General features: G+C 41.2%; 1 long non-coding RNA gene across 1 annotated transcript; it reads left to right on the top strand.

The window, feature by feature from the left end:
- The first annotated feature begins 527 nt into the window (after positions 1–527).
- LOC128028795 (uncharacterized) lies at positions 528–3,749 on the top strand. Its single transcript, XR_008187255.1, has 4 exons — positions 528–684; positions 2,800–2,904; positions 3,031–3,058; positions 3,158–3,749. It is a non-coding gene; the product is annotated as an uncharacterized LOC128028795 (long non-coding RNA).
- The last annotated feature ends 10,014 nt before the right edge of the window (positions 3,750–13,763 follow it).

Here is a 13,763-nt window from a genome sequence, read left to right as displayed (position 1 = left end):
ACCAGCCTCCAGTATTTCATCTATTGAACAGCAGAGGGCATTACGAAACACATGCATGTTCACTTAAAACCAATCCACCCACACAAAGTCTGCCGTGTTATGAATGACAAAGCAGAAACTCATTCCATCTGATTCATAACCAGACAGGTGACAATAAACTAGATGACAAATGTAGGTGTATATAAGAAGACTGGGTGAAGACATGCTGTGGCATACTGCACATTTACCAGAACAGAACAATTACTTCAACTGAAAAGAGTCTCACCAATTGTCCTTAAATCACCTCAGTGTCTCCAAATCAAAAAGGAAATGTAGCCTCAGTCTTAGCACGACTAAAATAGTCATCATCACTGAAACAAACTAGCCAATAAGCTCAAGAAGCAATCAGAACAATCCATAATAGCCAATGTGAAGCACTAATATAAAAGGGTGGGCCTTTTACAAAAAAAAAAAAAAAAAAAAAAAAAAAGAGGAGAATGAAGACAGACCAGTTTAGAAAATGTCACCTTTTCCTTGTCAACAGATGTGTATAAGACTAGTTAGTGGCATAGAAAGTTAGCACTGTAGAGAAAGACTTGGAAAATACTTGTTTCTTTGAGTAAAAAACGGATATCTAACTCTTCTTGTGAGCACATTGTAAAAAAAAAAAAAGTACAGCTGCTCTCAGGAAAAACAGCATCATGGGTAAGAAACACAGTTTCTCAGAGTGTGGCTATTGCTGTTCACAAACAAGCTTTTGTTAGCTTCTGAATGAATAAATGTGAATATTTTAATGTGTTTTTATTGTCAACACATACTAATACATTTTAAATGTTCAGGGACAGTATGTTAGTGTTGTGTCAAAGTATTTTGTGGATTCATTAAATGTTTAACATTACATAATGCATGTAATCAGCTAAGCTAATGTGCTAGATTTTAGCACTTAGCACTTAGCATCCATAACTAGCAATAGTTGTGATTAAAAGTGTGTTCTTTCTAGTAAATATGTGTGTTTTAGTCAAACTCTTAAGGCCCTATCATACACCCGGCGCAATGGAACGGAAGGCGCAGTGCAAGTGTATTTGCTAGTTTCAGTCCGGCGCCATTCGCATTTTCCCGTCTAGCGCAACGTTATTTAATCAGCAAATGCATTTGCGCCCATTTGTGCGCCCATGGGCATGCTGGTCTAAAAAAGAGGTGTGTTCAGGCACATTGCTGGCGCATTGCTAGAAAGCTATAAATACAGTAGACTGCGCCATAGACCAACTCAAACCTGGTCTAAAGTCTGGCGCAATGTTTTTTCTTTGTTGAGCACGCTGCTTATTAAACACAGGGATGCACAGCAGCACACAAACATACCAAATATAAAAAATTATTTGGAAGGATTATAAAAGGATTGCAATGCATACAAATTTTTTGTAGGCTTTTATATATAGATGCGTTCTGTCTTTGCACTTGTCAAATTCCGCCGTGTAAATAGCAAATCCGTCATGGCACGAACGCAACTGGCTCTTAAAGGGAATGGAAGATGAGACTCTAATTGGTTTATTGCACGTTACACCAAAAAAAAAAAAAAAAAAAAAACACCCATTAAAATAGCAAAAGTGGATTTGGACACGCCCTGAGTACTTTGCGTTTAGATCATTAAAATAGGGACCTTAGTCACAAGTTGGGACAATAAAATCACAGACTTCCTGCACTTGACTGTGGTGATGTCACATACATTTTTTTTTAAAATAAAAACAACAACCAAAATGGCAGCAGTCAGTAACAAGTAGCAAGTAACAAGGATTTGATTCCCAGGGAACACGTTAAAAAAGTTAGTCTGAACGCACTGTAAGTCACTTTGGATAAAAGTGTCTTCTTAATGTAATTGTATACTGTAGCTACCAATTATCGTTTGATATGCCATTCTTTTAAAATGTATAAAAATGTAATACAGTATGTGTGTGCTTTCCTTGTTCTTTAATAGCCTATATTTCAAGAGCGCAAAAAGGAGAATTAATGAACTATGTATTTTTATTTATTTAATCTTTTTTTTTTTTTTTGTAGTCAAAACCATAAAAAAAAAACTGCATATTGATCATTTTGATGATATGAGAAAGTCTAATGCTGCATACCAGTTTGCTTATTTTAAAATATAATATGTACTCTTTTTGTTGTTGAGCATAAATTTAAATGTGTAAAAGAGTAGGCATGTTTTATTGGATATTAGACATACATGCTGTTGTATAGTTGCATTATTTCACAGCAAACTACCGTATTTTTTGGACTATAAGTCACACCAGAGTATAGGTCACATCAGTCCAAAAATACGTCATGATGAGGAAAAAAAAACATATATAAGTCGCACTGGACTATAAGTCGCATTTATTTAGAACCAAGAACCAAGAGAAAACATTACCGTCTACAGCCGCGAGAGGGCGCTCTATATCTTCAGTGTAGACTAAAGGAGCACTGAGCAGCATAGAGCGACCTCTCGCGGCTGGAGACGGTAATGTTTTTTCTTGGTTCATTTCTCTCGGTTCATGTCACATTAATTTTGATAAATGAGTCGCACCTGACTATAAGTCACAGGACCAGCCAAACTATTTAAAAAAGTGTGACTTATAGTCCGGAAAATACGGTAGCCAGTCAATCATCCTTATATGCACACTCAACAAGTCAGTGTAATTTAATTTAGCTACTTAACAATGTGCTTAATTGTGTTTAGTAAAAGGCTAAAATTATTTTTTTTTAAATTAAAAAAGTAATGTAATGTAATGGTGTGCTGTTGTTTATACATATATTTTGAGCTGATTATGTGATGGTATCTTCCAGATAGCGCCTCGTCAATTGGGATAGCCGTAGCATTTGGGATCTTGGGATTATTCGTGCTTATCTGTTTGGTGCAGATCTGCATCAAGAAAATCAAATGTTGCAAAAGTAAGCACCATCCTCATACCTGACTAACAAACCAGCATTCATCAAAGTCATTGAACTAGTATACAACAATGCAAGTTAACAGTGAGAAAATATTTTTTTATCTTTCTTTTTTCTTTTCTTTGACAGATCCTTCGGTGAAAGACAAAATTTTAAAGTAAGCAAACGTATTAATTATTGTTTGTTTATGTTTGTGTGTGGAATCATTTTATGGTTGGTTTCTATTGACTTATTTCAATTGTGTGTATCTTAACAGGAAAGTTGGGATTAAGAAATCTTCAAGTCCATTTTCAGTCAGCAGAATCGTTGACAAGAAGTAACAGCCGTCACTCCTCCTACGACATTCTCCCTGCCTATAGATAGTGTACATAGACATGACAGAATCTATTGTAGTGCATTATTTACAACATCTGTAACTGTAATTTTTTCCCATATTGTTATGAAATTATTTCTGTGTAAAGTGTGATTCACGTTTCTGAGGTGAAGGTGTTAGTGATGGGGATGTTGATGATTCATATCTAGAATAAAAAAAAAAAGTCAATTTCCCACAGCTAAGGAAAAAACAGCACACCTTTATTGCTTTTTTGCGATCGCTTCTCTCGTTGTTTTTCTCATTTTCTGACATTCTCTGAATTTTGTCACCGTACAAGTCTCACCACAAAAACACGACGAAGCCTACTTCTCACGCCAGACTGTTTCCACATAAAAATGACGTCAAAGGTACTGATGTACACAGAATATACACTGATGAAATATTAGTCTCCTCGGTCGCAGAAAGGTCACAAAATAGCCATTGTGATTTACAAAGAAATCATCTTGGGTGATACATTTCCTGTTAAGGTTATGAAATATGGAACTTGACTTGTATATCATGATTTCTAATTTCAAAGAAAAATATGGTCATATTTGATCATTTTTGGCCAGATTTATTACACTAGAAGTATTCTTTTTTTATTATTATTATTATTATTCAATTTTTCACTCAAATTGTACTATATAGCTATTCAATTGATGAAATGCAAAATAGAACCATTTTGGACCCCTGTGAACATTTTTGTTGTGATTTCTGTTCCTCTTTGCTCTTCGGTGATCATTGTTCACTTGAAAACACCACCATGTTCACATTTACTGGTAGTCTTCTATTAAATCGACAGTTGCCCATTTCCCCCTCAGAGTACATTTACATTACATTTATTCACTTAGCTGACGCTTTTATCCAAAGCGACTTACAAATGCTATATATGTCAGTGGTCGCACGCCTCTGGAGCAACTAGGGGTTTAGTGTCTTGCTCAGGGACACATTGGTGTCTCACAGTGGATTCGAACCCAGGTCTCTCACACCAAAGGCATGTGTCTTATCCACTGTGCTAACACCATCCCCAGAGTACGAAGAGGGGAAAAAAATAAAAAATAAATAAATAGAAAAATTTTTTGTAACTTTATTGTTGTAGTGCTGGCTTTATATATCCCAATGCTAATGTATCTCACATTCAATACTTTGTGTCTCATAACTGTACATATTTTTAAGTTTGTATCTCTTTTTATCATGCAGTCTTCCACAGGATTCTCTCTCAGATGTCTTTGAAAGGCTAAAATAATGGTGTCATATGGCACAGAGCACTACTGAATTACTGTATTGTTAATTTATGGTGTTTTTGATCATTTTTGCGGTTGATCATAAATTATAACCTTATTATCTGTAAAAAAAAAAAAAAAAAAAAAAATATATATATATATATATATATATATATATATATATAATTTTAAAATAAATAAATTCATGCATTTAGCAGACGCTTTTATCCAAAGCGACTTGCATATATATATATATATATATATATATATATATATATATATATATATATACACGTTCTGAATGATTCAGTTTGATTCACAGGGCTGCGCCTTCTCACCGAATCATTTAGAGCTGATTCTCAGTGAATGATCAGTGAATTTCAGTTAATTTCTCAGTGAGTGCTGAATGATCTAGATATTTATCTTTAATAGAAACAAACTCTTTTTTTTTTTTTTTTTGGGAGTGGTAACTGAGAAACTATGGCTGTGTCATGTGAATAAGGCACGATTCATAGCGAAAGTATGTTTAATATGAAGATATCTAGCCTATAGACGCTCCTTCGACTACTCTTACTCTAACTCTGATTGTATTTGTCTGAAAGAAGAAAGTCATATACACCTAGGATAGCTCGAGGGTCAGTAAATCATGGGGTAATTTACATTTTTGGGCGAAATATTCCTTTAAGAGTACACTTCATTAATTGGCCAGGTTTCTGTATGTATCTTTAGATAAAATTTGCAATGGCCCCAACCAGCATATGACATTTTTGCACTTGTGAATAATTGGGTTAAATAGATGATTAATCGTGGGAATGCTTTTGTAAAGTATAAGCTTTAGGCAGTTGATTCTCAATTGATTTTTTGTGTGGGCAATCTGAGACCTACAGAGCTACTGAGAAACTACAACTAAAAATACCACATTCCTCATCAGCCCTTCCTACTCACTTCCTGTCTGGTACTCAGACTGAGACATGCTTCAGTCTAAGTGAGAACATTTAAAAAAATAATGATAATCTTACAATATCTTACACTGTGAACTATTTTGTTGACTCGTTAAATGTTGATAACTGCGATCAAAGTGTGAATTAGGATGTTATTTATCATATCTACATTTTAGAGTGGGGTAAACCCTGAGATGATACACTCAAATCTCTCTGTTCGGTGTCGGTCATATGTGGCAGATACTATCTGTGAGATCTGCATAGAAGCTAGGAAACCGCAGCCATGACTAAGCTGATAGCAGTTGTTAGCAAACCGGAGGAGTGAGATGTCAACGTAGCCCACAAAAACTCCACAATTTTCCCATTTGCTTCTAAACTGTAGGCATCTTTTCTTTAAAGGGTGACAGATAAACAAATGCAATGTCTTTGGAGGTCACTAGATGAGAAGATTTAAAATTTTTGCTGATTTTTTATTTATTTGTTTGCAAATTCCCAGTTAATGTTTTGAGATCTATTTCTTTTTACACCATTTTGAGTCCTAGTTTTTATTTTCTGGTATTCATTATTCTCCATATAGGGAGTTGGATTGACATGTCAATGAATACAAATTGTGACATGCTATACATCTGAAACTACTTTAAATTACGTTTCTTGTAAGCTTATAAATATCACAAAGGTTTATATATATATATATATATATATTTTTTTTACTGATAGGCAGTTTTAAGTCGTGACATCAAAGATAGAATCCAGGAAGTGCATTCTAAAGCACTTCCTGTTTTCTATTCTTGGTTTGTCTCCATTGTTCTGTAGAACTTGAACTGTATGTATTAAACTGATTAGTGCAGTAAGAATGCAACTGTGTAAAAAGTACTTAAAACCCAAATATCATATACATACTTTGGTTTATTTAGTTTCAATAGGATTTTTAAATATGTTTTGGAAATCATGAGCGTTTAATACTGAGTAAGTATGAGAGTATCATGAGAGAATCATTAAGAGGGTTTATTTCATTTTTAATTCTATAGCCTTCGTGTAGCCAGTATCATCCTGTGTTCTCACCTCAAATGGTTAGTGGCACAGAGAGGCCCCGGTTAGTTTCGGTTTGCTAAAACTACTCCAGAGTGTGTGTTCTGTAGACCCTGTTGGAGTTTCCAGCACCAGGCCTTCACTTGCTAAATCCTTGAGAACCGGTAGATGGCTGTTATTTTTGTTCCTAGTGAACGTAGTGATCATTATGATGTTATCTGAAAATACACCAACACATTAACTTTCCAACACGAGGTAATAACATTTTGGACTTTGTTTACACCACATAGAGAGGAGCCACTTCGGACCCTCAGACCACATCACTGTCATGTTAATGACTGCATATAGACCACTCGTTAAAGTCGCCAAACCAGTTCACAAACAGATTTAAGTGTGGCCAGAAGGATCATCAGAGGTTCTTCAAGACTGCTTCAACACAACTGACTGGGACATGTTTAAGCAGGCTGCTACATCCAATAACGCCACTGACCTCCAGGAGTACTCAGAGACAGTCACGGTCACTAACGGTCACAAAAACTATCACTGTCTGGGCCAACCAGAAGCCATGGATGACAGGGGGGGTCTACTTTTCAGTGGCCTACCAGCTAGCTCCATTTCCAAATTACAATACATTCAAAACTCTGCTGCCAGACTACTCACCCACACCAAGCGTTCTGCACATATTTCCCCAATTCTGCATGATCTTCACTGGCTTCCTGTGGCTTACCGTATTAAATTCAAAATTCTCCTTCTCGCTTTTAAGTCACTGCATGGCCTTGCTCCCCCCTACCTCTGTAACCTGCTTCTCCCCTACACCCCTACTCGCTCTTTACGATCTGCTGATTCCAGCCTTCTCGTTGTCCCCATGGCCAATCTGTCCCATGGCATCAGAAAGGCTAAGAGACAGCACTCCAGGAGGATAGCTCATCAATTCAGTGACAGCAGAGACACTAGGAACCTGTGGCAGGGAATACAGACCATTACGGACTACAAGCCCCCACCACGGACCTGTGACAACAACATCTCTCTGCTGAACGAGCTGAACACCTTTTTTCGCTCGCTTTGAGCAACACAACAGCACCACTGCACAGAAGACTCCCCCTCCTCCCGGTGACAAGGTGATGACGCTGACCTCAGACAGTGTGAGGAGATTCTTCAGCAGGATCAATGCACGCAAATCTCTGGGTCCTGACAACATCCCTGGACGTGTACTGAGAGACTGTGCAGCAGAACTCACTGATGTCTTCACAGACATTTTCAACATCTCACTGAGTCAGGCTGTTATTCCCACATGTTCAAAACTACCACCATCATTCCAGTTCCGAAGAAGACATCTCCATCCTGCTTCAATGACTACCGCCCTGCTGCACCTACCCCCATCCTCATGAAGTGCTTTGAATGGCTAGTCATCCACCACATCAAGTCTGCCCCCCCCCCCCCCCGAACCCCTTACAGTTTGCATGTCGGTCCAACCGGCTGGCCGATGATGCCATCTCCACTACCCTCCACTCAGCACTCAAACATCTGGACAAAAAGGACTCATATGTCAGAATGCTGTTCATAGACTTCTGTTCAGCATTCAACACAATCATCCATCAACAGCTCATTTACAAACTGATTCAGCTGGTGCTCAACACTTCGCTGTGCAACTGGTTATTGGACTTTCTGACTGGAAGACCTCAGGCAGTACGGGGTGCAGCAACACATCCAGCACCATAACACTGAACACTGGGGCCCCCCAAGGATGTGTGCTGAGCCCCATCCTCTTCACTCTACTGACCCATGACTGCACACCGTCACTCAACTCCAACCTCCTTATTAAGTTTGCAGATGACACGACTGTGGTGAGTCTCATTAGCAACAAAGATGAGACAAACTACAGGAGTGAGGTGAGCCGCCTGGCCAAGTGGTGCAGTGACAACAATCTCTCTCTGAACGTGGAGAAGATGAAGGGGATTTGTTGTAGACTTCAGAAGAGCACACACTCAGCACGTTCCTCTGACCATCAACGGTGCGACCATGGAGAGAGTGAGCAGCACCAAGTTCCTGGGTGTGCACATCACAGAGGTCCTCTCCTGGACTGAAAACACAGCAGCAATGGCCAAGAAATCACAACAGCGTCTCTACTTCCTCCGCAAACTCAGTAGAGCCAGAGCCCCGCCCCCCATCATGTACACCTTCTACAAAGTCACCATAAAGAGCATCCTGATGAGCTGCATCACTGTGTGGTACGGCGCCTGCAACACGTCCTGCCGAAAGACTCTGCAATGCATAGTGAGAGTAGCTGAGAAGATCATTGGTGTCTCTCTGCCCTCCCTCCAGGACATTTATGGAACCCGTCTCACCCGCAAAGCCCTCTGCATCACAGGTGATCCCACCCACCCGTCACACAGACACCACTGAACTATGAAACCCCGCCCCCAGATCCCACATCCCCAGGCCCCCACTAATATATATTGGCATGCACCAGTCACTTTGTGCAGCATTGATCTGCTTACTACCCCATTCAGCATGGAACTGACGTCATTCCACTACCTCATTAGTCAGTTAAATAAAATAACTGCTATTGAGCCCTTTGTCACTTGTCACTTTAATCCGACTTAATATAGTTTTTTTTTTTTTTTTTTTTTTTTTTTTTTTGCACTAAAAATCTTTTATCTACATTTTATATTTGATCTAGATTTTTAGGCTTTATTGTTAATGTTATCTGTATGCATCGGGGTCTGAGAGTAACGCAATTTTGATTCTCTGTATGTATGTACTGTACATGTGGAAATTGACAATAAAGCAGATTGACTTGACTTGATCTGTAAAACACGGTATCAACAAGGTCTCAACAATAAGGACGTCCAGTGACAGTTCGATCAGACCGATCTGTCACTAAATTGATCAGACCACAGCTCAGTGCGCTTCTCTCACTCGTGTTGTTTCTATGTTTCTATGTTTCTATGAGTCTGTAAACAGGATGTTAGGGAGAGTCATGGCCTAATGGTTAGAGATTTAGTGTTTGAAATAGTGGAAGAAAATCAGTGCATCCTTATCTGGAATACTGTTTGACCTACCCCAAATTTTTATCTTTTAAGGCGAGACACTGCAGGTGAATAGGGCAAAAAAAACAAAAACAAATGGTTCCCTTTCAGTCGGTCACGTTCGACGTTACGAATGGGATCTCGCCCGAGAGCCCAATCACCTTAGAGTGGTACAAAATGAGCCAATGGTACACAAAGTACCCTGGTCTGCGAAATTTGCATCGCGAGCTCCGCCCCGCAGAGCGGGTATATAAGGAGCAACGCGAGCAACTCGCATTCAAGCTTTCGCTTCGGAGCCGAGCACATCGCTTGCTGCAATCACCGGAGTGTTTACAAGCAAGAGCTGGTGTTGGTGTGATGGCGCAATTCAGCGGTTCATCTGGGCTTCCTGCGACAGCTCCCGCGTTCCCCTGAGCACTTCAACACCTCTAAAAGAGACAAATTTCTCTCACAAAAGAGATACGGGCCGATTTGCGTCTTTTTAAATATGTCATTTCGCCCGTGTGTTTCTGGGTGCGGTCGATATATCGCTCCTCGTGACGGTCACGATCGTTGTGTCACGTGTCTGGGCTTCCAGCATGCTGAGACTGCGTTCGTGGATGGCTAATGTTCTCATTGCGGGGACCTGACCATCTTAGCGTTGAGATCGAGACTCGATTACCTTAAAAGGTATAGATTCCCTTCTGCCTCACCCCGTTCTAGCTCTTCTTCTCGCAAGGGGGCTACTTCGGCTGGTGGCCAGGGTGACCTGAGGGTTACCATGTGGGCTTCCCCGACGAGCGAACCTCCTCGAGCCACACCCCCCTCACATACGCAGCAGCCGGTCGAGTTCCCGGATGAGTTTGCTGGACCCTCTCAGGCTCCTGACATCTCATTCGGGGCTCGCGAAGAGGACCGTATGTTGATCGCCGCATCACAAGGCAGGCTTGAGTCCTCTGGAGATGAGGGTTCGGCTGCGTTGCCTCCCTCGGGAGTGCCAGCGTTGTCCGAGTCTGATCCCGAGCTGACGGCCGTGCACTCCCGGGCAGCGGAGAGCATTGGGCTTGAGTGGAATCCTCCAACCTGTCCCGAGTGCTCGAGGCTGGATGATTGGTTCCTGGGGGCTGCTCATGCGGATCGCCAGCACCCCCCTCTGGTTCCTTTCTTCCCGGAAGTGCACCAGGAAGTAAATAGTTCATGGAAGGCACCTTTAACTGCCCGAAACCATTCTGGTTCTTCCTCCGCCTTCACTGTCCTCGATGGCGGGGGGCCAAGGGGTATGCTGGGATTCCCCCGGTGGAGCATTCTGTTGCGATGTAACTGTGTCCACAGAGCGCCTCCACTTGGCGTGGTGGTCCCAAGCTGCCCTCCAAGGCCTGTAAGTTCTCATCCACGCTTGTGGCCAAGGCTTACAGAGCTGCGGGCCAGGCCGCTTCTGCCCTGCATGCCATGGCCTCACTTCAGGGCTATCAGGCCAAGCTGCTGCGGCAGCTGACGAGGGCAGTGCTGACCCAGGGGTTTTGCAGGAGGCGTGCACTGCTACCGACCTCGCTCTCCGGGCGACGAAGGTCACTGTGCGCTCCTTGGGTCAGGTGATGTCCACTTTGGTGGTCCAGGAGCGCCAACTATGGCTGAACCTGGCAGACATGAGGGAGTCTGATCGGGCTCAGCTCCTCAACTCCCCGGTCTCCCAGGATGGCCTCTTCGGCGACGCAGTAGAGAGCTTTGCCCAGCAGTTCTCTGCCGCCCAGAAGCAGTCTGAGGCCACTCCCGCTCGGCCACAGCAGCAGCCTTCACCCCGGCCGCAGCGAGAAGATGGCTGCAGAAGGGCGGCGCAACCCGTCTCTGCCCCTAAACCTGCCAAACGCCTGGCCAAGCGGCGTTCCTGAGACCGGCGACCCGGAGTTGGAGACGTCAGCTCATCAGGAGATGGTATCAGGACCACTCCTTCCCCCGGAGGAGGGCCGGGGGAGGATCCTTTGTTCTCGTTTTCTTTTTGTTCCGCCACTGGCCCTGCAGCCGGTGGTACCCAAACCTTCACTAAAAGAGCTGTTTCCTCTACCTCCGGGTCCCTCCCACGGGCAGGCAGTCTACTAGCATATGTCCAGCTGGAATATGCTACCCAGTGTATTCTGTGCGAGCTATAGGCCCTCACTCGTGCTGGCCTCACGACAGGGTGCTATCACTTACACGGGTCGCTGGAAGACAGCCATGTGGCGTTTGGTAAGGGACCCCATTCGCAACGTCGAACGTGACCGGCTGAAAGGGAACGTCTTGGTTACGCATGTAACCCCCGTTCCCTGAAGGAGGGAACAGAGACGTTACGTCCCCTTGCCACATCGCTGTTCCGCTGAATGGCCGGGTCACTGGCTCGGCTCCTCAGCGAAGACTTGAATGCGAGTTGCTCGCGTTGCTCCTTATATACCCGCTCTGCGGGGCGGAGCTCGCGATGCAAATTCCGCAGACCAAGGTACTTTGTGTACCATTGGCTCATTTTGTACCACTCGAAGGTGATTGGGCTCTCGGGCGAGATCCCATTCATAACGTCTCCGTTCCCTCCTTCAGGGAACGAGGGTTACATGCGTAACCAAGACGTTATCACCTTACTTACCCAGTTGATTGATTACATTGATTATTGCAAACATTTTTTGTATTACAAGTTTTCAAAAATGTTATGTTTAAATATGCAAATTAGGCATTATTTAATTAAATATGTGCTAATTTGCATAAATGTCTAGTACAAAAATCTGAACACTAAATGAAGTCAGTTTCAAAAAATGTGTTTAATTTTTTTGACATATTAGAGTCAAATATTTTTACAGAGGGAATTCTGGTTATCTTTTTTTGTCACTCCATAATTCAGAAAATACTTTGAACAGCCAGAAAACAATATATTTTCAAAATTTTGGGGGGTATAAAATGTTGTATATAATCAAGGAAAATATATATGAACAAATCCCTCTGTAAAAACCTTCAGAATATAGACAGGAATAAAAATATCAAGTTTGGTGTGTGTAAGTGCTACTGAAGTGGAGATTTATGGGTCAGTGTTGAAGAAAAAACTCATTTTAAGAAAATGGCCTTTAAAAATATGTATTGTAATTGAAATCTATTGACACAAACAGATACAGTGCTTTAAAAGAAGCACTTAACAGTGTCTTTTGGATGTTTTCCTTCCACTAGTTTGAAAATGCACTTTATGAAAAACCAAAAAGCCCAAAATCTCAAAATTGACAGGTGCTTGAAAAAACAGTGTTATTGCCTGCAGTGTCTCACCTTAAATATTGTATCTATTTGAGCTAAATGGTTATCATTTATTACAATACAAATACATCTAATTGATTGATTGACTGATTGTGGCAAGGCCTGGGAAATCTTTGAAACCTTTGAAATCGTATATATAATAAATTATTAAGCACTGGTCCAATAGGGCCAGTAGACATTTTCCTTATTATTAAAACATCAACACTATCAAAATCAGTATCATAACACTTGTACACAAATCTGTAGAACAAGTTGGATAGAGAATTATATTTTTAAATTAAATAATAATAATAGTGAAACAAAAACTGTATTTGAAAAGAAAACAGGATGACCTTAAATAGCATAATGCATATTTGTGTTAGGATGAGTTGAGCAAGTCTTGCATCCTGGTTTGAGAGTGATGTTCTGCTTTGTTCATGGGCTTTGTTTGTTTACATTTATCCCATGAGTTCACTTGACCTTATTTCTGTCATTCTTTGATTAGTTAATTTAGTTAAGTTTGTCTAGTTTATTACCTTAATTAATCTCTGTACTTAAGTTCCTCCTTGTGCATTCTTCATTTGTCCGGTATTAATGTTGATTGTCAACAAGGTCCTGTTTCTCAATGCCCCTTTGTCCCAGACTGGCCAGACCGAGCCAGTATCCTCCTATGTTCTCACCTCAAATGGTTAGTGGCACTGAGAGGCCCCGGTTAGTGTCGGCTTGCTTAAACTACTCCAGAGTGTCCGTACTGTAGACCCTGATGAGATCCTCCATCACCCTAAGCAGCTGGTGGCGGCGGAACGTCCGACGCCAGGCCTTCATTATGTATCCGTGAGAACCATATTTACTGTATATGTCTGCGGAAACATTTTTATGTGAAAGAAAAACGTGTGTGTGAAAGTAGAAATATATATTATAAATATGGAAGAAGAATGTAAGAAAAAATATCTATACACCTTATTCTTGAACATAAGTATTTCGGTTCATTAGACATTATAGGGAAATAATGAGAAGAATAACAATGTGCAGTAAATGGTAAAACTGTTTACACTATAAACCAGTG

Source organism: Carassius gibelio, chromosome A15, assembly GCF_023724105.1.
Source record: "Carassius gibelio isolate Cgi1373 ecotype wild population from Czech Republic chromosome A15, carGib1.2-hapl.c, whole genome shotgun sequence".
Classification (NCBI taxonomy): domain Eukaryota; kingdom Metazoa; phylum Chordata; class Actinopteri; order Cypriniformes; family Cyprinidae; genus Carassius; species Carassius gibelio.
Note: the sequence above shows the minus strand (reverse complement) of the source record. Positions and strands in the feature narration are given on the sequence as shown.